We start from the raw sequence: 24,252 nt of genomic DNA on the forward strand, positions 1-24,252 counted from the left end.
TTTACTGATCCACCCACGCTCACTAACCCTGGCTCCTTCCTGACTCACAGTATGCAATTATGAGCTCTGACTAGGATTAGTGGTATGGCCCAGGGCCACAGAAAAGGGCAAGATGAATTGGTCCACATGGCGCTACAATCCATCTTGACAGCTTTTCTGCCACCATGGAGCTTTAACTCTCTGAATCCTCCTTTTTAAGATAAAAAAGGCAAAGTGAATAAAAGTATAGTACAGTCTCCATAGGATAGCTTAAAGTTATACATTCTTCAGTTCTATTTCACATTAAACCATCCAGAAGCATACCATCACAGGATAATAACACAAAGCCCATGATCCCCCCTGCCCAGCAAGGACATTATAATTCAGACTTCTCCCCTCTCGCCTATTTCCCAGCTGGAGGTGCTGCTGAAAACTTCACTATTCTGGAACCATGGGCAGGAGCTAATCTGGTGAAAAGTAATAGAAATAAGTGTAAAATCCTGCACTTAGGCTCAAAATTCAGTGACTCCAAGTTCAGGTAGAGAGAAAGAATAATGAATATGAAGACAGAGGATCTGCATTAGAATTCAAGATCAACTATTTCTTACACTTTGGATCCCCTGGACAAGTGACATCACATCTCTAAATCTCAGTTTTATGTGTAAAATATATAAAATGAGAAGACTGGAATAAATGATCTCCAAAGTCCTTTTTAATCTCTAGCTGTTATGCTTCTATGCAAACAAACAAACAAACTAATCCATATCTTGAAGGCTAGAGTGTCCCACAAACTTCACACTAGTCAGTAATATGTGCAGAAGTCTAAACCAACTTAATTCAGTCTAATAGAAGGTAAGCAAACTCAGACTGTTTCATTTCTATCTTTGAATTCTCAATGCCTTGCACATATTAGATTCTTATAACCATTTGTTAAATTGATGATTGTTAACACAAAATGTTTTAAGACTCAAAGTGATTTGCATATATTATCTCCTTTGGTCCTCACACTAGCCCTGTGAGGTTGGTACCATTTATTTCCATTTTACAGTTGGGGAAACTGATTCTGGGAGAAATTAAGTGAATTGTCCAGGATCCAGCTAATAAGTGTCCAGAGCAGGATTTGAGCCCAGACCTTCCTGACTCCAAGTTCAGCAATCTACCACCTATGCCATACTTCATGAACTTAAGGAAGTTATTGGCAAAAATACTCCATATACACTAAAATATTTATAGCAAGCATTTTTGTGGTACCAAAGAAATGGGGACAAGGAGAAAGCAGGGATTTTTCAATTAGCTAAATAAATTGGCTAAATAAATTGTGGGACATGAATGTAGGGAATATTACTGTATTATAAGAAATGACAAATATATACCTAATACTCATCAGGTTGGCAAAGTTGACAAAAAAAAAGGAAAATTGCAAATGTTGAAGTAGCTGTGAATGAAAGAAGAAGGAATTTTATTTAACTGTTAGTGGAGTTTTGAATGAGCCTAATTATTCCAGACAGCAATTTGGAACTCTGCCCTGATAGATCAAAGAAAGAGGAAAAGGACCCATAAGTACACAAATATTTATAACAGTTCCTTTTGTGGGGTCAAATAACTGGAAAGTAGAAGAGTTACCATCAACTGAAGAATGGCTAAATAAATCATGGCATAGGAAAGCAATGGAATACTATAGTGCTATAAGGATAAAGGGGAAAAACAGAGGATCCCCCTTTTTCTTAGAGAAACCTATGATAATGTGTGAATTGATGTAGCACGAAGCAAGCAGGACAAGGAAAACAATTTATATAATAACAACAACACTATAAAGAAAAACAACTTTATTCTTAAGAACTCAATCAATACAATGACTAATCACAATTCCAGAGGACCCATAATTAAGCATGTTACTCTTCCTCTTCCTGACAGAGAGGTAATGGACTCAGGGTACAGAATAAGATATATATTCTTTGGACTCAACCAACATGGGCATTTGTTCTACTTCACCGTACATATTTTTTATAAGAGGTTTGGATTCTTTTTTTGTTTTAAAGCAATCGGGGTTAAGTAACTTGCTCAAGGTTACACGGCCAGTTATTTCTGTGCTGAGTATCTGAGTGTGGTGCTGAGTATCTGAGCCCGGATTTGATCCAGGTCATCCCAACATTGGAGACGGTGCTCTTACTCGATGAGCCACCTGGCCACCTAAGCAATTGGGGTTAAATAACTTGCTCAAGGTTACACAACCAGGTGTTTCTGGGTGGGTGCTAAGTGTCTGAGCCCGGGATTCGATCTCCAGGTCTTCTCAACACTGGAACCCGTGCTCTTACTCGCTGTGTTACCTGGCCACCCAGAGGTTTGGATTCTTTCCCAATGGGAAAGGGGATGTTTAAGATTAAAAGAAAAGAAAGGTGAAAAGAATTTAATTAATTGTTTAAAAAAAGAAATTATGAGCATGATGTATACGAGAAGCCTGAGAAGACTCACATAAACTGACGCAAAGCAAGCATAGCCAGGAAAACAAAATATAAAATGACTATAACAATGTAAATAAAAAGAAAAAAAAACATAAAACAAATGAAAGTGGATGTTATAAAATTATAAAGAATAAAAAATTATAAAGAATAAGCTTGCCCCTAAAGAAGAGAAAATATGGAGAAACACTTCCCCTTACTCCTTTCCAGAGGTCAGGGACTGTGGCTGTGGAAATTTTCATATTAATGTTAGATTTTTACCTTTTGATTGGTATTGCTGAATTATTTTTTCTTCTTTTTCTTTAAAATAAATTTATTGTCAGAATGGCTATCTAGGCGAGGAGGGAGAGAGAACAAGAGTTTAAAAAATAGGGAAAAAAGAGTAAACATTTATATAGCACCTACTATATGCTAGGCACTGTCCTATGAGCTTTTTTCTAAGCAAATATTATCTCATTTTATGCTCACCACATCCCTGAGAGATAGTTATTTTTATTGCCAATACAATTGGCAATTACAATTCAATGGAAGTGCCATTCTTTGCAGAATGGTGGCCTCTACTGCAGTTCATATCACAGAGTATGAAGATTGATGCTAGAATTAGCTATGTCCTTAACATCTAAGTTTGGGGGTAGGGGAGAAGGGAATCTACAAATAGCAATAACATATCCTTCAGGTTCAGACTACAACCCCCATTTTATTAATTAATTAATTTATTTATTTATTTGCTTTTTGTCTTTTGGGGGGCAATTGGGGTTAAGTAACTTGCCTAAGGTTACATGGCTACTTTTTGTGTGTGGGTGTTAAGTGTCTGAGGCAGAACCGAACTCGGGTCCTCCTGACTCCGGGGCCGGGGCTTACTCACTGTGCCACCTAGCTGCCGGACAACCCCCATTTTAAAGACCATTGTGCTAGGTGTTCTAGGATAATGGGCCTATTCCACCTGGTCAATGCCCTGGTCAATGGAAAGAGCATAGCACACATCAACAAACACAGATGTTAGCAAGCAGACCAAGATGGTACACAAAAGATAGCTACAAAGAATTAGAATTAATGTGGAAGTCAACAGAGATCATTAATGCTATCCATCCTCTCTTCTTTCCCTCTTCCTCCTTCCCCAGCATACACACACACACACACACACACACACACACACACACACACACACACACTCACACTCACACACACATGGCCAAGTGCTCCTAGTATACATGGTGAGAGTGACATCTTGAGACTCTCTCAGGTGCTACAGTTCATCTGATCTGTACAGTAAGTCATCACAATTTCAACAGAGGTAGGAGGGCCCCAAGCTGGCCCCCAGGGTTAACACCTAGAGGAATTTCACAGACTGCTACTGTTATCTGTTCTCATGGGAAATTCCCACAGGGACGCCTGTATTAATTTCAGTGCTTTATTATCCCAGGTAGCTAAGAATTGTTATCAAGGAGTAAAAATTTTAAAACCAACCTCTCTCACAGGGATCATGTGTCATGAAATACATGTGTTTAGACCATGGTGTAACTAGAGAGCTGCTGGTCAGTTTTTGTATGTATAAATGAGGGATAACTTCAGGTTTTGACCCTGCTAAACTGAAGTTCTTTATTTTGACTTAGACAGGAATACCTATGATCCCAGGCCCAAAGAGATTTGTTTAGACCTTTCCATCATTCCACTCTTGACTTGGGTGTCACATAAGAAGCACCTGATACATACTGGTCAATTGACTGATAAGCAGAGAATCCAACTATTAATGCCAAAAACTCCTGGCAAAGAACTTTTCTATATATACAAGTGGACTTAAACTCTGAAAAAAATCCAGTGGGGTTCCTGATAGTTGGCAGGATTGAGCCCCTCCTCAAGCTCCTGAAGCTACTCTTGGTCAGTCTTTATGCCTGTGGAGGAAGGAATTAAGATGGAACATGGTCTTAGCTATGGAAGGAAGCAGTACCAGACAAATGAAAAAGTTAACTGGAAACCTGGGGAGATGCCAGGTTGTAGAAGGCTTTGAAAACCAGGCTAAGGAGTATGGATTTATTTAAATATGTACATGTTTTAATGTGTTAAAAAGATCTATGATTTCATCAATAGGTACTCCCTTTGTTAACATAGATTGCAACCACTCTATGCCTTAGTGAAAAGTATCATGAATTAGGCAAAAAATTAGTTACCTGAAGGCTAACTCACTGACTGTTGACCTTTCCAACATTATCTAGCCTGATCTTTAGAGGACTGACCCATGATCTTTTGGCCATCCTGTTAAAAGAAGACTGTATTTGGAAATCAAGAAGTCATGGGTTTGAATTCTACCAGAAACTCCTACAAGCTGGATGACCCTGGTTGTCATTGAGCTTCTTCATCTATAAAATGGGATCAATAAAAACCAGTATCACAAGAGGCTGTCATGAGAATTGAAAGAAATCATGTACACCAAGCATTTTTCAAAATATAAAGTATTAAATAATTGTCAGATGTTATTTTTAATTATTCCTAGTAGTAGTACTGTTATTTCTGGTGTCTCTATTATTATCATTTGTGTTTTCATCTTATATTCAATGGAATTCATAATGGCCATGGGATGAATTGCTATATTAATATCCTTTAATGCTTAATGTAAGGTGAATGATTGTGCCAGTAAAAAAATGATTACTTTCATAATTAAATAAAAGTGTTGGCATGTAAATTCATCTTTGTGGGTCCATGGAAGGATCTGAAGGATACCATTAGTAGCAACCAGCACAATGAGGAAGCCATGAGCCATATTACATCTGCTCATGGTTTTGATATCTTCCACTAGGTCTCTATATTTTGAAATCATTCCATTACACACAAATTGGACATGTGTTTGGTATGAGGATATCTATTTTAAAATATTGTAAAATTTTTATAGGCTAATGTTATATCATAGTGATTGTGGGCAATGGTTGTGACTGTGATAATATACCACTTCCTATAGAGTTTATTTGCTGAATTTTCTACAGTTTATTCCAGCATTGGAATCTGTGTACATGGATCTGTTGTCTTTTAATTTATGAAGGATAGTGAACTTCCTGTATGTTCTTCTGGACATTGGACCATCAATTTCTAGGTACTGCGTAAGTCTTAAATACTTGCAACCTGCAGTTATTTATTGTCCAGTAGCAAATACTTCCTTGAAAAATCTATATTGATCCTTGAATCTGGACTCCTTAAAGATGGTCTTCTTTACAGTTTTTTTTTGTAGGAATGACCTGGTCTTGTATTGATATCAGATAGAATTAATCCTCCCATTTTTGGTGATTCAAAGATTAATTCAATGTTGTTGTTTTAATCATTATTGCTTGAGTTCATGAGGATAATTTCTAGGGAGGCGCTTTTAATTCAAATCTTAAATTTTATCCACTTCAAAAATTCCATCTAAATTAAGAGGAAAATTGTTGAATCTGAAAAAAATAATTCCTTAAAAGTTAGAATTGAGCATATGGAAGCTAATGACTTTAAGAGAAAGCAAGAAACGATAAAAACAAAATAAAAAGAATGAAAAAACAGGATAGAATGTGAAATATCTCATTGGAAAAATAACTGACGTGGAAAATAGATCCAGCAGAGATATTTTGAAAATTACTGGACTACCTGAGAACCAGTATCAAAAAAAGATCCTAGACATCATCTTTCAAGAAATTATCAAGGTAAATTGTCCTGATATTCTAGAACCAGAGGGTAAAATAGAAATTGAAAGAATCTATTTATCACCTCCTAAAAGAGATACCAAAATGAAACCTCCCAGGAATATTTTTTCAAATTAAATTTTCTGTTTATTTTTAGTTTACATCATTCATTTACACAAGATTTTGAGTTACAAATTTTTTCCCTGTCTTTTCCCTACCCACCATACCAAAGCAGCGATCCCACTGTACACCCCCTCCCCCAGTCTGCTCTCTCCTCTCTCCTTCCCCACACCCCCTCCAACTTTCCAGTGGGGCAAGATGGAGCTCTATATTTCAGTGCCTGTGTATCTTATTTCCCAGTTGCATGTAAAAAAAATAATTATATATATATATTTTTTAAACATATGATTTTAAAACTTTTAATTACAGATTCTTTCCTTTCCTCCCTTGTTACCCACCCTTACTGGGAAGATAGGCAATTCAGTATAGGTTGTATACGTGTAGCTACACAAAACATTTCCATAGTTGATATATTGTGAAACACTAACTATATTTCCTTCCATCCTATCCCGCCTCCCCCCAACTTGTTCTATTCTCTACTTTGACCCTGTCCTTTTTCAAAAGGGTGTGCTTCTAACTTTCCTCTCCTCCGACCTGCCCTCCCCTCCATCATCTCCCCTCTCATCCCCTTCCCCTGTAATCTCCTGTAGGGTGAGATACCCTATTTAATGTGTATGTCATTCCCCCCTAAGCCAAATTTACCCCATTGTCTCTCCCCATCTTCTCTCATATTCCTTTCTCACCTCTCAATTTCACCTTTTAAGTATCATCCCTTCCTATTCAATTGGTCTTGTGCCCTCTGTCTATGCATACCTGTACACATAAATACCCACACTCACATATGTATTCACACACCTATATACCTTCTTAAATATACATATATATGTATGTATGTATACATATATATACATACACATTTATATTCCCTTCAACTATTCTCATACTGAGAAAAGTTTCATAAGTTACAATTATCATATTTCCATACAGGAATGTAAGTGTTTCAGCTTTGATAAGTTCCTTATGATTTATTTTCCCTGTTTACTTTCTCATGCTTCTCTTCCTTCTTGTATCTAGATACATCAAATTTTCTATTCAACTCTGGTTTTTCATCAAGAATGCTTGAAAGTCCTCTATTCCACTGAATGACCATATTTTCCCCTGAAACATGATACTCAGTTTTGCTGGGTAGGTGATTCTTGGTTTTAATCCCAGCTCCTCTGACCTCTGGAATATCATATTCCAAGCTCTTCAATCCCTCAGTGTAGAAGCTGCCAGATCCTGAGTTATCCTGATTGTGTTTCCACAATATTCAAATTGTTTCTTCCTGGCTACTTGTAGTATTCTCTCCTTGATCTGGGAATTTCGGGACCTGTCTATAATATTCCTAGGAGTTTTCTTTTTGGGAACTTTTTCAAGAAGTGATCAGTGAATTATTTCGATTTCTATTTTGCCCTCTGGTTCTATAATATCAGGGAAATTTTCCTTGTGAATTTCTTGGAGAATGAAGCTCTTTTGTTGATCATGCCTTTCAGGTTGTCCAATAATTTTTAAATTTTAAAATTATCTCTCCTGGATCTATTTTCCAGGCCAGTGGTTTCTCCAATGAGATATTTCACATCGCCTTCTTTTTTTATTGGTTTGGTTCTGTTTAATAGTATCTTGATTTCTCATAAAGTCATTAGCTTCCATTTGCTCCAATGTAATTCTGAAGGAATTATTCTCTTCAGTGAGCTTTTGAGATTTTTTTCCATCAGGCAAATTTTGCTTTTTAAGGCATTCTTCTCCTCATTGGCTTTTTGAGCCTCTTTTGCCATTTGAGTTAGTCTGCTTTTTAAGGTGTTATTTTCTTCAGTAAGGTTATTGATTCTCATTTCATAATTTTCTTGTATCATTCTCATTTCTCTTCCCAATTTTTCCTCCACTTCTCTTATTTGGTTTTCAAAATCCTTCTTAAGCTCCTGTTTGGCCTGTAACCAGTTCATATTTTTCTTGTTGGTTTTGGTACAGGAGTTCTGACTTCAATGTCTTCCTCCAGTTCTAAGATTTGATCCTTTTTGTCTCCAAAATAGGAATCTAAAGTCAGATTTCTGTGCTTGCTTTGCTCCCTTTGCTTGCTCATGTTGCCGCTCAATTACTTGACTTTTGAGTTTTTGCCACAGTAGAACTCTGCTTCTGGAGAGGAGAGCTTTTTCCCAGATCGCTGGGGTTTTTGCAGCTACTGGAGCTATTTGTTGGCTGCCCTCTCTGAAGTCTCCACTTGCTCTGGCACCTGGTCATGCACCCCAGGACCTCCACACTAGAGAGCAATACAGATCCAAACAGGTTAAAGCAAGAGTGATTACCCCTCAGAATGTTTGCTTGGTCCCCCTACAATCTCCAGGTCAGGAGCTCTGAAGCAGTCATGTGGCGGTGGCCACTGCACCTCAGCCACTTCTCCCTCCAGGGGCAGAACCTGGACCACACTCCCAGAGTCCCTGTTCACAAAGTCTACACTGACCCCTCACTTTGACTTTGGTGTTTATGGGTTGATACTTCTGGAAACCACCACAGCTGTTGGTGATCTACTCTGCTGGTATCCCTCTAGTGGGACCTGGTCAGCCTCCCTGAAGCTAAAACCATGGGCTCAGATGGGGCTGGGCATGGCTCCCAGTGTGCTGAGATAAACCCTTCCTGTCCACCTGCCAGACTGTCTTCAGTGTGAGATTTGTTTATCTCTGTCACTTTGTGGGTTCTGTAGCCCTAAAATGTGGTTACAGCCATTTTTATAAGTATTTGAGGTGGTTATGGGGGGAGCGCAGGGAGTTTTCCTGCTTCTATGCCACCATCTTGACTCTGCTCCCCTTCCCCCCCCCCCAGGAGCAAACACTTTTGAAAAGGAACAGGGTCAAAGGCAAAAACAGAATAAGTGCAGGGGGGGATAGGAGGGAGAGAATTATAGTTAGTCTTTCACAATATAACTACTATGGAAATATTTTGCCTAACTACACATGTACAACCTATATTGAATTGCTTATCTTCCCAATGGGGTTGGGTGAGGAGGGAAGAAGAGAAAAAATCTGGCACTCAACGTTTTAAAAACAAATGTTTAAAATAAAGTTGGGGGGGTGAAGGAGAACATAAGAGAGGACAGATTGGGGGAAAGGATATTCAGTAGGTTCAGCATTTTGGGGTGGGGGTGGGTGTAGGGGAAAGATGGAAAGAAAAATTTGTAATTCAAAATCTTGTGGAAATGAATGTTGAAAGCTACAAATAAATAAATAAATTGGAAAACATTTTAAAGGAGAAAATCAGACTTGAAGAGATTATTCTTTTCTCAAATACCCCAAACAACTGAAATGCAAGAGGAGAAGAAATCAGCAGTTAAAGACAGCAACAGAAACAAAGTGACATCAGAGAAACAAATAAGAGACTTCTTTCTAAATGTACACAAGGATGCAGGGTGGGGAGGTTGGGTGGGGGTGAGAGGAGGCAGAAGTCAGGTGGAGGTAACATTGGAAAGGTTGTCCTGGGGCATTATGGACAGAAATTTGTGACCACTGCCTATAGATGAATCAGTGTTTATATGGGACTACATTATAAAATGAGAAAATTCTTGCAAAGGGAAAGGGAGCAAGAGAATAGAAGGGAGTCTGGGATGTGCCTGAATAAATTCAAGGGCTCATACTGAAGGAAAAGCAAAGCCCTGTGGTCACTCTGAAGGAGAAGAGCCTACAGAAAAATGAATTTGGAGGAGGGGAGAAATTTTGAAAAGAGAGGGGTAAGAGGTAGGTGGTGGGAGGGAGTTCCACTGGTGAATGCTCCTATGAGTAAACAGAGGTGTCCTATGAAAGGAGTTGGAGACTTTGTGCTGGGTGATGTCTGGGGGATTTGATTATTAAAAAATATACTCATCTTAACTCCTGGGGGCAACTGAAACCTGCAGGGGTGGAAGGATATGGACTTAGGGAGGAGACTTTGAGGCAAATGAGGACAGAAGGTAATGAGGGAAAGCATAGATGAGGAGTAGGCTTCATAATCATACAATGAGGTGGAGGGAGTAGGCTACCAGTGGGGCAATGTTGTCTCTGTCGCCTACAGGAATGGACGTTGTTCTGGGAGTGAGGTACAATGGAAAGTCGGGATTTGCAGGGCAAAATCTTCAGGGCCATGGTGGAAACTGTCTGAGGGGAACAGTTTTGATTCAATGAGGAATACAGAGAAATTAGATCATACACAAATTAAAACTGAAGGGACAGGAAAAAAAATTACTATACATCGCATAAACTAAAAAAAGCAGGAGTTGCAGTCATGCTATTTGACAAAGTGAAAACGACATTCAAAAAATAAAAAGAGATAAACAGGTAAACTACATTATGCTAAAAGCAACCATGGACAAAAAACAGTGTTAGTAATAAACTTATATAGTCTAAATGCCTGAATTCCAAATTTATAATGGAAACATTAACTGAGCTACAAGAAGGCAGATAATAACACAATAATGTGAGACTTTAATATGCCTTTTTTAAAAGAGTTTAATACCCAAAATATGTAATTAATAAATATCTACAAAATTAATAGCTATTCTCCAAAAGATTAGTTGTCAAAGGATATAATTAAAGAGTTCTCAAAAGAATTTCAAAGTATTTAATCACAGAATATTATACTCCAAATAACTAATAATAAGAGAAAATAAAATCAAAACAACCTTGAGTTTTTACCTTACCCCCTGCAAATTGCCAAAAATGACCAAAAAATATGTCAATAATTAATGTTAGATGGGTTGTAGAAATACAAGCACACTAATACATTATTGGTGGAGCTGTAAAATAGCACAACCATTTAGAAAAGTGATTTGTAATTATGCAAATAAAGTGACCAAAATAACCATACTCTTTGATCCAGAAACTCCATCACAGGGCTGAGACTCAAAAGAGCCTATTGATGCACCAAAATATTTATAGCAGCACTTTTTCTGATAACAAAGTACTTGCCCACTGATTGGGGAATGGCTAAAAAAATTGTCATATGTGAATGTAATATTACTGTGCTATAAGAAATGATGTATGTGATGGATACAGAGAAGCATGAAAAGAGTAACATGAACTGAGGCAGAGTAAAGTAAGCAGAACCAAGAAAACAATATACACCATAACTGCAATGCAAATGGAAAGAACAGCCAAGTGGGCACATATGTATACACACACACACACACATGTATGCACACACACCAAAAGTCACTGCAGAAAAATTGTAAAGATCAAAGGAGGACTTGAATGAAAAGATATGAAACATCCCTTTGTGCCAGTGGGACATCCATAACTCCTACACATTGCACTCAAGTATACATTCTTGCATATAGGGATATTATCCCAGTGAGCAGAACTTAAAAAGAGGAAGAAAAAGCTAAGCCATACAGTAGACACAATACTGAATCTCAAGTTATGGTGCTATCCAAGAAAGGCCTCCCCTTCTCTCTGTGGTCCACAAATCATACCATAATGTAAAGGCAATTACCAAATGCCATTTAATTTCACTCTGCAGCAGGATATTTAAAAACAAAGATAGCTGCCAGTTTTTAAGAGAAACATGCCAAAGAGTGTGATGCAAAATGGACAGAGCTCTTAAGTTCAAGGAATGGTTGCCCAACTCATCTGATTGGGGGACCTCTAACACCCACTGGCAACACTGAATGATTACTGCTCCTAAATGCAGAACATCTGGTGACCATCCTGCTGACTCAAGACTCCAGTTTTTCCTGGTGATTTGCCAGTAAGCAAACATCATCTTTATAGGAATTAGTTTGGATGACCATCATGCTATGTGCAGTGAGATGTGGTGAGGTGGTGGCAGTGGTGGTGGTGGATTCACATTTCTATCATCACAATTCACCCCTCCCCCATTTGACCTTTTAAGCTTCAAAATGCAAATGAGGCAACACCCTTCAACAGCATGGTCTGTGAAAACACAGAAGAATGGGTTGGAAAGTTGAGATTTCAGACCTTCTATGGAACAGCCCAAATAACGTAGTGGTTCAGGAGTCGTTGCTGACATTGTCAATTTTTTTTCCCACTTTGGTAAATGAACATTTGATCCAAATATGAGTGAGTAGTCCTTTCAGGTAACGGGACTGGGAGAAGAGGAGATTCTTGATGGGAATGAGGGCATGAGCCAATCAAATCCCAAATTATTGCTGGAAGTTATCTTAATTCGTTCCCTAAATTAGAGAAAACCTAGTTTGGGACCTAGAAAGAGGCATTGGTAGCCACAGGGATCGAGCAAGGCTCATTGGCGCATGTGCTCTGGTAGGTGCCCTGGGGCATCTTGAGCTTAGAGCCCCACCTAGTGGCTTACCCAGACGCAGCACCCTGGGTAACTACTGGTCCTGCCTCAATACATACAGGTCCTACCAGTGTCAAAGTGAAGCACAGTGCATCATATCGCATTTCAATTGCTTTACCTATTCTAAGAGAACCTTACTTAACCTTCCTGTCCTTTTGTGGATTGAATAAAACCTAGTTGATAATGTTATTCATTAACTCACTGTTTTCTATACAGAGAATCTGTAGTCATGATGACCATTATGTAACTGTTGGCTCACTTATCAAATTGTGGGTTTGGAATACACACACAGTATGTATGTATGTATGTATATATATATATATATATACACACACACACATACATATGTGTTTATATATTTATGTATACATGTATATATACACATATATGTATAAATATAGATATATACAAAGATACATATATTCATATTGTACATATACATATGTGTGTATTTCTATAAGTTTTTTTTTTCAATATAATTGCTTTCCTTTGCAATCCTATGCATTTAAAAACATAATTCTGACAAGGGATCCATAGGCTTGCCAGCTGCCAAAGGGGTCTGTGACACCAAAATTTTAGGAACCCCAGCTTTGGAAACTTGTCCAAGATATCAATATGCTCAATATTAAGTAATTGAATTTTAAATAGGTTCATCTGGAAAATGAGGTTAAGAGTAAAGAAAAAAATATCAGCCCAAAGTACTAACAGTTCCCTGCAAGGGTAGTTTGGGGTTCGAGGGGATGCAGAAACAGTGGTAGTAGGCTACATCTGGAAGGATAAAAGGAGGTAGGAAAACCCAGTTGTTCTTCCCAGGAAAATAATAATCACCCTTATGTTCTATAGAAAGGCTGCCAGACTCTGTACGGAGAATGAAAATGGGGAAAGGTGGAAATAGAAGTCTCTAGTGTAGCTCAGTAGTAAAGACAGGATAAGATCCCATACACAGTATAATGAAAGAGTAAGCTAATCTGTCTGCTACGTCATGGAACCCTGGGATAATTTAACTTGATTAAATTATTGATTAATTGCTAGGCAAGTTGAACTTTCCAACATTATTTGGTAGTCCCAAGGTGTTTCAAAATTCCCAAGCTATTTAGGGCTGGGTAAGGAGTTTGCAGCCTTCCCCTTGTATTGGAGACATGCCAAGAGATTAGGGGGTGGGGAAAGGTACAAGAACATGGGGTGAGGATAGGGTGGTAGAAGGGGCAGCAGTTCCTGCTGAAAAAGCCACTGTGTTCAAATAAACAGGGTTTCTCAGTCATTGCCTTGAGGCAAGTAGAGATGTGAGATAGAGGAATGTCTAAGAAATGCAGTAAGCATTAAGAATGAAAAGAAATCTTGGATAGGAATGCCACTTTGAGATATTAGGTCTGAAATCCAGCTCAGTGGGTGCTTCTTAGATGTATGTGGATTGCCTCCATGGAGTGTTTTGACAAACTTTTAGAGAAGGAGACAAAAGCTGAGGCATGGGTCAAAGTCCCAGTTTTAAGTTCCAGCTCTGTTTTTAAATTATTATCTCTCTTTAAATGGAACTTCTATACAGAATGGACCAAAAGTCTGAGTGCAGTTTGAAGTCTTATTAACTTCAAATTGTATTCAGACTTTTGGAATATCCTGTATTTTTTAAAGTTAAAATTAACTAATTTTTTTTCTTGGGTGGTTCAGGAATTGGTCAGGCGCCAAGTGTTCTGGTTGGAAATGTTTTAAAACAAAAATTAATATCTAAAAGCAAATTGGTTTTTACTATATAGTTACATTAAGAAAAACTAGTCCAAGTTGTTCATTCATTCAACATTTTAAAAATTCTTAATCACATACTATATGAGAAATATACTGAGATTGACACCAAGATAATTAAACATGGTACTTCTCATGGAGCTTATACTCTAACAGAGAAGACATAACGCATATTCAAATATACAAAAATATATACTTTAAATATATAATTAGTGAAGTGTAAAATGCTGGGAAGAAGGAAATAAGCATTTATTAAGCACCTTCTCTAGAAGAGTAATTGTGCTGAGTGCTACACAAATATTATCTCATTCAATCCTCACAGCAACCCTGAGACATAGATGCTGTTATTATCCTGATTTGACAGTCAGGGAAATTAAGGTATACAGAGGGTTGAGTGACTTGACCAGGGTCACACAGCTAGTAAGTGTCTGAGGTTGGTTAAACTAAGGTATTCCTGACTCCAGGCCCCAAGCTCTATCTGTTGCACCATCTAGCTGCCTCTGCGAGCTCAGTTATATCTTTTCATCATGAACAGTGCAGAGCATCCATCCAATTCAAGCATCCCTATTTATCACAGGATCATAGAACCTCATTGGAGGGCCATCTAGGGGCCAATCCTCTCATTTTATAGATACGTCTTAACTGAGATACAGAAAAATTAAATGACTTACCCAGGGTCTTACAAGTAGGCAGCATCAAAGGAGACTGAATCTAGGTGCAGTGACACCAGCTCCAGTGCCCTATCCATTTTATTATGCCAGCTGTCACCAAGAGACTTTAGTCTCTAGTCCAGGAAAATAGCTTTTTGTATAGGCTATATATACATGAAACTGGATGAAGTCTAAATGAAGGCCAAAGTACTTGACTGAGAGGTGAGGAAAATTACCTGTGTTTACCTTTGCTTTATCTATTTAATGCTGAACATCTGGATTTCTTAAGACATCTAGGGGATATGATAATATTAATAACAATAATGATAGTAATAATGACAGCAGCATTCATTTACCACTTTAAGGTTTGCAAAATGCTTTAAATATATCATCATATTTGATTCTCCCAACAACACTGAGAGGTAGATTCTGTTTTACAGATGAGGAAATTGTGGCAAACAGTAATTAAATGGCTTGCCCAGGGTCACACAACAACATGTCTAAGGCAGGTTTCAAATTCAGATCTTCCTGACCCTGAGTCTAGCACTTAAGTCACTGGACCACTTCCCTACTGATTTTTGATCTTCATTTCTATATTCAGGGGTTCTTGAGTCTGACTTGAGAGAAATATGTTGTAGAAAAGCAAAGTAAATTGACTTCATGCTAGCAAAAAGGTTAAGAAGTACGGCCAATAAATTTTCTGAAAAACCAAAGTTGAAGGACAGGACCCAAAAATATCTTGGCAGGCTACAATATTAAGATAAATTATATCAGATGAAATTTACTAAGGAAAAATGTTAAATGTTACATTTGTTTTCCAACAATCAGCTTCACCAATGTAAGATGAGAGATGGATGACGAGGCAACCACTTATCTGAAAAGGTCTGGGGGCTTTCGTGGATCTTGGCCTCCATATGAGTCAATAGCATGATATGTGTAATGGCAAGCAAAGTAGTACTTAGTGCCTTGTTTCAGTTATTTAATTATTTAGCACCTTGTCTGAGTTTTGAAGGTTGGAGGAAGGTGTTGAAGGTGTTGCTGACACAACAGGAAGGGTGGAACAGGAAGGAGAACCACCACATAAAAGGAGGAACACAAGCTGGGATGGAGCAGAACTGAGAAGAAGAACACTTGTGGTGGCCAGCACTCTGTTTGTCTGTTCTATGTCAATTTATGTTTGTTACTTCGTCAGACAGAAACATTCTGTCTGTTGTTTGTGTTACTTTGTCATATCTGTCTGCTGATAGAGGATGTTGCTGTTGTTATAGAAGCCCTGGAACCTTGCTGCTAGTTCAGAAACCCTGAAAGAGGATTTTCTTGTTGTCTGTTTACAGAAGTCCTGGAGGAGGGTTTTACTGATGTTTTCAGAGGTCATGGGACTATACTGATGAATTGTGTTGATTCCTCAGACCTCATTTGTGGGTCTGTGTTAATTTCACAGACAGAAAGTGAATTGGTGATGGTGCTGGCAGTGTGTATGAATGTTGTTGTGAATGTTAAGTTTTCTCTTCCCAGGAACAGAGACTGTGAAGGACTTGAGGTGGGCTGGTCTCTGTGAGCTTCAATATGGAATGGGAACTGGACAAGGAACTGGATGAGGAGCTGAGAGCTGCCTGCCTGTGAATCCAGGTGATGGTTGGGTGAATTCAGGCAAGAGCTGGGACCAAGGAAGAGGAGCCATGGACTTTGAAAGCCAACCTCAAGCCAAGATGAAAGGACCCCTCCTTGGGTACTTAGTAAATAAGATTTACTGTGACCTAGGGGTAGGAGAACTTTGTACTTTGTACCTTGTATCCCCTAAGGATGACTGAATTAAGGATGATTGGAAGCCAGTCTCCAATCAAGAAGAAAGAAGACTTTCTGTCTGAGAGATTAAGACAGTGAGACCTTTGTACTTGTATCCTGAATGGTAACTTATGTTTAAGAATATGTGACTACTTTAGTGATAAGCTGTTATGTTATATCATTGTGAATGCTGTACTTTGTTTTCTGTGAACGTTTAATTTGCTGAGGAATAAATAGAGAGTTCACTATCCTATGTGATCATAACCTTAGAACTATTCACAGCAGCAGTCCTCTGGAGAGCTTCTCGTGCTTGGCTTTACAATATGGCAACCAAGAAATCTAGAATACTCTAAGGTTGCGTCAAGAGAGACATAGCTTCAAGGAATAGGATATAATAGACCAATACTTTGGCCTATTAATATCTCATATGGAGTATTGTGTTAATTCTTGGATGCCACATTTTATGACATTGATAAGCTAGAAAATTTCCAAGGGAGAAAAAAAAACAAGGTGAAGAGTCAGGTAAGGGCTCAGAGGTTCAACCAGGAGAAGAGTAGAGAAGGAAATTGTAATGCAGTATGTCCCATTGGGGTAATAATGAATTCCCTGAAGAGGTTACATCATTAAAATTTGCACTGCATCTTTCCATTGGACTAGAACCAACTGTAATATTTTATATAATGATAATTTTGAATAGTGTGAATTCAAATACATGTGACCACTTCAGGGAATTCCTTATTCTCTCTAATCAGGACCTAGCCAAAACTATCTTCAACTATTTGAAGGACTATCTTGTGGGGAGGGGGGGGGGGAGATTAGACTTGTTCTATTTGGTCCAGTAGAAAAAAACTAGGAACAAAAATGGAAAATACAAATTGGTAAATTTAAGCATAATGTAAGGAAAAATAACAGAAGTATCCAAAAGTGCAATGGGCCTCATTGAGAAGTAAAATATTGCTTTGCATTGGAGGCATTCAAGAAAAGGCTAGATGATCACTTAGCAGGGAATTCCTTTTCAGGTATGGATTAGACTTGATAGCCACTGAATTCCCTACCAATTCAGAAATTCCTGGCTTCTGCCCAGAGAAAGGGCAACTTAGAGGTGATATGTTGATGGTCTTCAAGTATTGAAAGGGTTTTCATTTAGAAAAGGGATTTGATTTGTTTTGTTTTGTCCCAGAGGGCATGCTTCTATCCGTAGGTTCACAGGACAATAAATTTAAAGGGACTTTAGAGGTTATCTAAGTCAATCCCCTCATTTTGCAGGTAAGGAAACTGAGGCCAAAAGAGGTTAATTGACCTGTCCAAAGTCACAAAAGTAGTAAGTGGCAAATTCAACTTTTAACCCAGGTTCTCTGACTTTAAATCCAATATATTTTCTTGCACTCTAGTCTGTGTTCCCTTTGAAGAGAGGCAAATATAATTTTGATGTAAGGAAAATTTGCCTAACATTTACATAACATGTTTATATACCTGATCTCATTTGATTCTCAAAACAACCCCATGAGATAAGTGCTTCAGGTATTAGTAGCTTCATCTTACTAAGTTAACAGGTTTAGAGAGTTTCACTGACTTTTCTACAGTCACAGAGTTGTTGTGTTTGCATGTGTGTGTGTGTGTGTGTGTGTGAGAGAGAGAGAGAGAGAGAGGAGAGGAGAGAGAGAGAGAGGAGAGAGAGAGAGAGGAGAGAGGGGGGGAGAGAGAGAGGGGAGAGAGACAGACAGACAGACAGACAGACAGAGAGAGAGACAGAGAGAGAGAGACAGAGAGACAGAGACAGAGACAGAGAGAGAGACAGAGAACAGAGACAGAGGAGAGAGACAGAGAGAGAGAGATGGGATCCAAACAAGGTCATGCCATCAGTGAATCAGATTAGAAAGTCTATGGCATCCATGATAATAAACAGAGAAATCTGGTTGAAGTCAGGAGACCAGGACTGAGTCTTAGCTCTATCAAAAACTTGGTATTGGACCCATAGTCATCAATTTACCTCACTTTCTGTGTCTTTATCTCTTCTGAAAACTCCAAAGAGTTAGAGGGAAAAGGACTAGACCCAACTTCTTTAAATGATATTAGTGGAATTTACAGATGGCAAACAAAAAGTTAGGAAAACTAAGAGACCCCAGAGGGGGCCAGGAATTAGTACACATGAATGGCATTAAAATATTACAGAAATATGGACAGAAAAGGATTAAATGAGATTCAACTTGGAAAAATGAAAAGTAATGCATCTGTGGGAAGTAATCAGAAACATATGAGTGCCATATGCCATAGGGCAGGGTTGCTACACAGTGCTCTGGGGTGTGTGTAGGGGGGCAGTGCATGCAGAGGTGTTGTGTCAGTGTCCATAGAGAGGGCACCTGCATTAAGGAGGAAGTTAGACTAGATGACCTCTAAGGTCACTTCCAATTCTGATTCTCGAGTGTTCTCTCATTCAAACAGTTGCCTTTTGCAAAGCCCTGGGAAAGCCAAATATGAAATCCTAAGTTGCAACTTGTATGCTTCAAATCCATCAATATTCATTAAATGCCTACTATGTGTCAGGCATTGTTTTAAGTGCTGGAAAAACCAGGAAAGTGCAAGGAAAGTTCCAAAGAGAATAGTATTATCACACCCCATTGGGAGCCAGTTACCCAAGACCTACTCAAAATGGCAATCTGGATCCCTAGAGAGGATGTAACTTTTACTCTCATGGTTCTAAAAGTAACCCCGAGAGGCTAGGGGTTTAGTACTATTGCCCGCATGTGCCCACCAGTGGGTTTCCTACTGATTATCAGCCAGTTCCTTCAGCTAGCATTTTACTAAAGATTTGGGGTTTTGTTTTTGGTGGTGGTGGTGGGTTATTTTTTATTTGCTTGCTTGCTTGTTTGTTTGTTTGTTTTTTTACTGAGAAGATATAGCAAGATCAGTAATTACAAAAATGTTCCATCCAAAATGGGAAGATGATATTGTCTCCCCCTGTAAACAAAAGTTCCCTGGGGGGAGTGGACACAACTTATAGTAACAATAGTAGTGAGGCACATGTGTTGGAAGTACATGTGACCCAAGGATAAACTCACAGTTTCTGAATGCCATTAATGAAAGTTCACATTTGTAAAGTGCTTTGCAAGTATCTCATTTCATCCTCACAATGACCCTGGGAGGTCGATCCTGCCATCCTCATTTCACAGATGAAGAAACTGAGCCAGACAGAAGTAAAGTGACTTGCCCAGGGTCACACAGCTGGTAAGTTTCTAAGACCAGATCTAAACTCAGATCCTGACTCTAGCTACAGTACCTAGCTTCCTAGAAGTCCTTTTCTTCTTTTACAGAATCATCCTTAATTTCCCTTTAGGTAAAGTTCTCTTCTGGATTCCAAGGGTCAGTGCTTCTACTGGGTCCAAAGTCAATTATTCTCACTGCCAAGTTCCCAAATCATTTTCTCTTTGGCTCATGTTATCTCCTCCCAGAGATGCCTCTGGGAAATCTCAGAATTGTCTTATATCCCAGTCTCCACAGATGTAGATTAAATGGTTTCCAGACCCTGTATAAATATTTAAGGTAACAATACATATTGAGTACAGGATATCCTTTATTTCACCCAGTGGAAAATGTCGAGCAGAATTAGGGCTCACAGTAGCCCATAAATAGATAATGAGATTTCCTCTCCAGGGAGTCTCACCTTGCCCCCTATACCTATGCAGTTCTCAAGACTCAGCATTGCTCTGAAGTTTTACTTCCTTCAGAAGGAAAACACACTTATGGTTACTACAAGGGCAACCTCTCAATGGATAAGGGAGTCCCTCTTTTATACCAGAGGTACCTGGCCTCTTGGTACTTTTCTGAGGGCTTGGACTTCCTTCAGAAGGGAAACATATTTGGGACTGCTAGACAGTTACCCCACCCACATTACAGAGTGCTTCATAGACCCCATCTCAGTATTCAGGCTTATGGTACTGCCTTTCTCCACCAAAGTGGAACCAATGGAAATCTTACAAATAACTCTTGACAATATCACAAAAAAAGAAATCAGTTCTCTAGATATCCCATATTATGGCTTTAGATTCTTAGTGCTTTTCCAACTCCAGGAGACAAATGGATGATCCTCTTCTTCAAAAGACTAAATACCCAAGATGGTAAAAGGTTGCAAAATCAGGCCATATGAATACATGTAGAAAGAACCATAGACTTTTGGCCTGGAAAAATGACAAGACATTCACCATTAACATTTGAAGAATTTGATTCTTATTTAGGAATCATCATCATTTCATTTTCTCATCTTTTTAATAGAGTTCATCCCAATAGGGTTACTGCCAGACTGACATTGCTTGATTGTTCTTAATCACTGAATTACTGAATGCAGCACCCAGCCCAGAGTATATGATAATAAAATCTATTCAAACTACGCTCAAATGGCTATAAAACTATGTATATACCCTTTGACCTAGAAATACCACTACTAGGTCTATATCCCAAAAAGAGATAAAAAACAAAAAAAGGAAAAGGACCTATATGTGCATAAATATTTATAGTATCTTTTCTGGGGGTAAAGAATTAGATGTTAGGAGATGCTCATCAATTGCTGAATGATTGAACAAGTTGTGGTATATGATTGTGATGGAATACTATTGTATTCCAAGAAATGATGAGCAGGATGCTCTCAGAAAAACATGGAAAGACTTGCATGTGCTTATGCAAAGTGAAATGTATTGTACAAAGTAACAGCAATATTGTAAGATGATCAGCCATGAATGACTTAGCTATTCTCAGCAATACAGTGATCCAAGACAACTTTGAAGGACTTTTGATGAAAAAAATGCTATCCGTCCCCAGAGAAAGAACTGCTGGTATCTGAATACAGATTGAAACTGTTTATTTACTTTATTTTTCTTGAGTTTTTTCTTATCTATATTTTCTTTCACAACATGACTTATTGTGAATATATTTTGCATGACTACACATGTATGACCTGTATCAGATTGCTTGCCTTCTCAATAAGGGGGTTAGGGGGAAGGAGGAAGGGAAGGAGGAAGTTTTAAAAAGTGAATGTTAAAAATTATTTTTACATGTGACTGGAGAAAAATAAAATGCTAAACAAAAGCTTAAGAAATCAGTCCATACTACAAGGAATAAAATAAAGTAAAATACATTCAATAAAATGAGCTAGACCACTCATCTGAACTTTAAATTCCAGAGTGTTTTTATTAATGTCACAGTTAAATGATCAGCAGAGACTATCACTAGCCCAACTTATGCCCAACTTTATGAAAGCATTGAGTGCCCTGAAGGCTTTCCACACAATTCAACAGTCGCAGCCTTTAGCTGTCTAAATGACAACTAGCAGCAGCCTGAGTTCAGGAGGAAGCCCTTTGGAAACTAATCCTGTGGGCTTGTGAACAAAAACTGTGGTAGGAGGAAATGTAGTGGTAAGCAGAACCTTTTACTAATTATCAATTTCCATTGGTTTATTATTTGATACAATGAGGGGGAGGAAGATTTTTCTTTTTAAGATAAAAATTCGTTAGATAAAGATAGACCTTTCAAAAAACCAAATGCACACTTGGAAACAGCCCTCTCTCATTTTCATCAGAGTCATTTAATTAAGAAGTACAGCTCGTGTGCGGTCAATCACCCAAGACAGGGCCATCCTAATGGGAGTTTCCTCATAGGACTGATGGGGATTGAGTATCTGTTTATACCAAAAAGAAGTTCACTAACATTTTTCCTCTAATCACTAATTATACCAGAGAAAAGAGCTTTATTACTAGAGTTCTGGAAATGTGAAATGTGATCTACAGAGATTTACAGCAAGGATGGAAGATTGATGTGTGACGTCATGCAACTGGTAAGGAGGCCAGCCCAGCCAGGCAGGCAGCAGCTGCTCACTGTAGCTTTGAGAGGGTGGGGAGTAGGAAAAGGATAGTGATCAGCAAGGGGAAGGGGAAAAGAAAGGAAGGAAAGGAAAGCCACTTTAACAATTTTTTTTCTCTACCCTCTCCCTACCCTTCAGTCATTTTAGATATGAATTTATGTAATCTCTCTGGGTTCAAGATACTGTGTGTGAGGGTAGCAGCCAACAGGTGGCAAGGCCTTTGCAGAAACAGATGGCAGCTGCTAGGAATGAAGGAAGATGGAAGGGATAGGCAGCTTCAGTTAGGGATTTACACACAGCAGCATTCATCCTGCAATGCACCCAAGCCCACCTCATCCATGGGTGCCCACGTGCAGTACCAAAAAAGCAGATTACCACTCTGACAAGAATGGACACACACCCAGAATTACCCAGGGTTCTGAGGCTACCTAGAGGTCATATTTTGATTGGGGGAGTCCTGCTGGTCAGTGTGGTTCAGAGAGGAATCTCAGTAAACTCTGACAGGGCCAAACCTATCCCCCAAATAAAGTGGGCAATATTCCCCTAGGGCACCTTCTTTATGTTTTTGTTTCAGGAGTAGAAAACAGAAACAAAATTGTGAGATAGAACTCTCATTATTTGCCTCAGCAACTCCAGTGCATAGGATTAAGCTCAATGCTCTAAGTTCAGCACTCTGAACTCTACACCTTGTTGCCTCTGAATTGTCAATGATAATTTTGGGGCAGAGAAACTAGAGAGGTAATAACTTGTCTTGGTCAGAAGTGAAACTTGTTGAATTCAAGTCTAGTTTACAAATAGGTATGAAGTACCCATTTTGTATAAAACACTTTGCTAGGCATACATACTGGCGATTACAAAGACAAAATTTGAAACAGTTCTTGCCCTCAAGAAGCTTGCATTCTACACAGGATAAGTAACTTGTCTAAAGGTACAGTTGATGGTCAAATACCAGAAGGCGTATTTTATTTTTACTCCTTATAACAAGCCAATATCTAGCAGAGAACATTGTTTGGGTTTATTCACTTATCCTATAAAACGCTACAAATGGAGCTCACTCCTGAAGCTAAGGCTAAGCTCCTTCTTCTGCCCTGACCCAGGAAAAAGAATGTGGGACAAAGGGAATAGGGAGTTAAAAAAGAGGAGAAGAGAAAGCCCCATATGTAAGCCATTGCAGCTGGTAGAGATAAAAGTGGACTGAAGGATTTCTACCTTTTCCCCTTTCTCATTAGGAGGGAGAATCAAGATGGAGTTTAACTTGGTTATTTACAAATGGGCACTTGGAAATTCTCTTTCATTTTCATAAGAGTCATTGAATAAAGAAGCATAGTTATAACGCGAACAGCCATTCTCCAATAGATAACTCATCAAAGGATATAAACAAACTATTCTCAAAAGAAGAATGGCAACGTGTTCACAACCACATGATAAAGTGCTCCAAATCACAATAAGAGAAATTCTAATCAAAACACCCCAAAGATATCAATATCAAGTTCTGAAACTTGGACAAAATATTACCAAAAAATGACAAGAGTCAATGTTGGAGGGGTTGCAGGAAGATAGGCACACCAACACATTGTTAGTGAGGCTATAGAATTATGCAAATAAGGTGACTAAAATATCCATATTCCTTTGAACCAGAAGCTTCACTACTAGGTTTACTTATACCCCAAGGAAGTCGTTGACAAGAAAAAGGTGCCTATATATTCTGAAATATTTATAGCAACACTTTTTCTGATAGCTAAGTATTGGAAACAAAGTAAATGCCCATC

General features: G+C 38.5%; 1 long non-coding RNA gene across 1 annotated transcript in view; it reads left to right on the forward strand.

Annotated features, from left to right (window-relative positions):
* The window catches only part of LOC138162153 (uncharacterized), a 44,164-nt gene extending 27,282 nt beyond the window's left edge, over positions 1 to 16,882 (forward strand). The window contains exon 2 of the long non-coding RNA XR_011168560.1: positions 16,363 to 16,882. This is a non-coding gene — a long non-coding RNA (uncharacterized lncRNA). The remainder of the gene's footprint in view (positions 1 to 16,362) is intronic.
* The last annotated feature ends 7,370 nt before the right edge of the window (positions 16,883 to 24,252 follow it).

The sequence above is a fragment of the Petaurus breviceps genome, unplaced genomic scaffold (assembly GCF_028583685.1).
Source record: "Petaurus breviceps papuanus isolate PSGF00001 unplaced genomic scaffold, PetGlider_PUasm1.0 186, whole genome shotgun sequence".
Classification (NCBI taxonomy): Eukaryota; Metazoa; Chordata; class Mammalia; order Diprotodontia; family Petauridae; genus Petaurus; species Petaurus breviceps.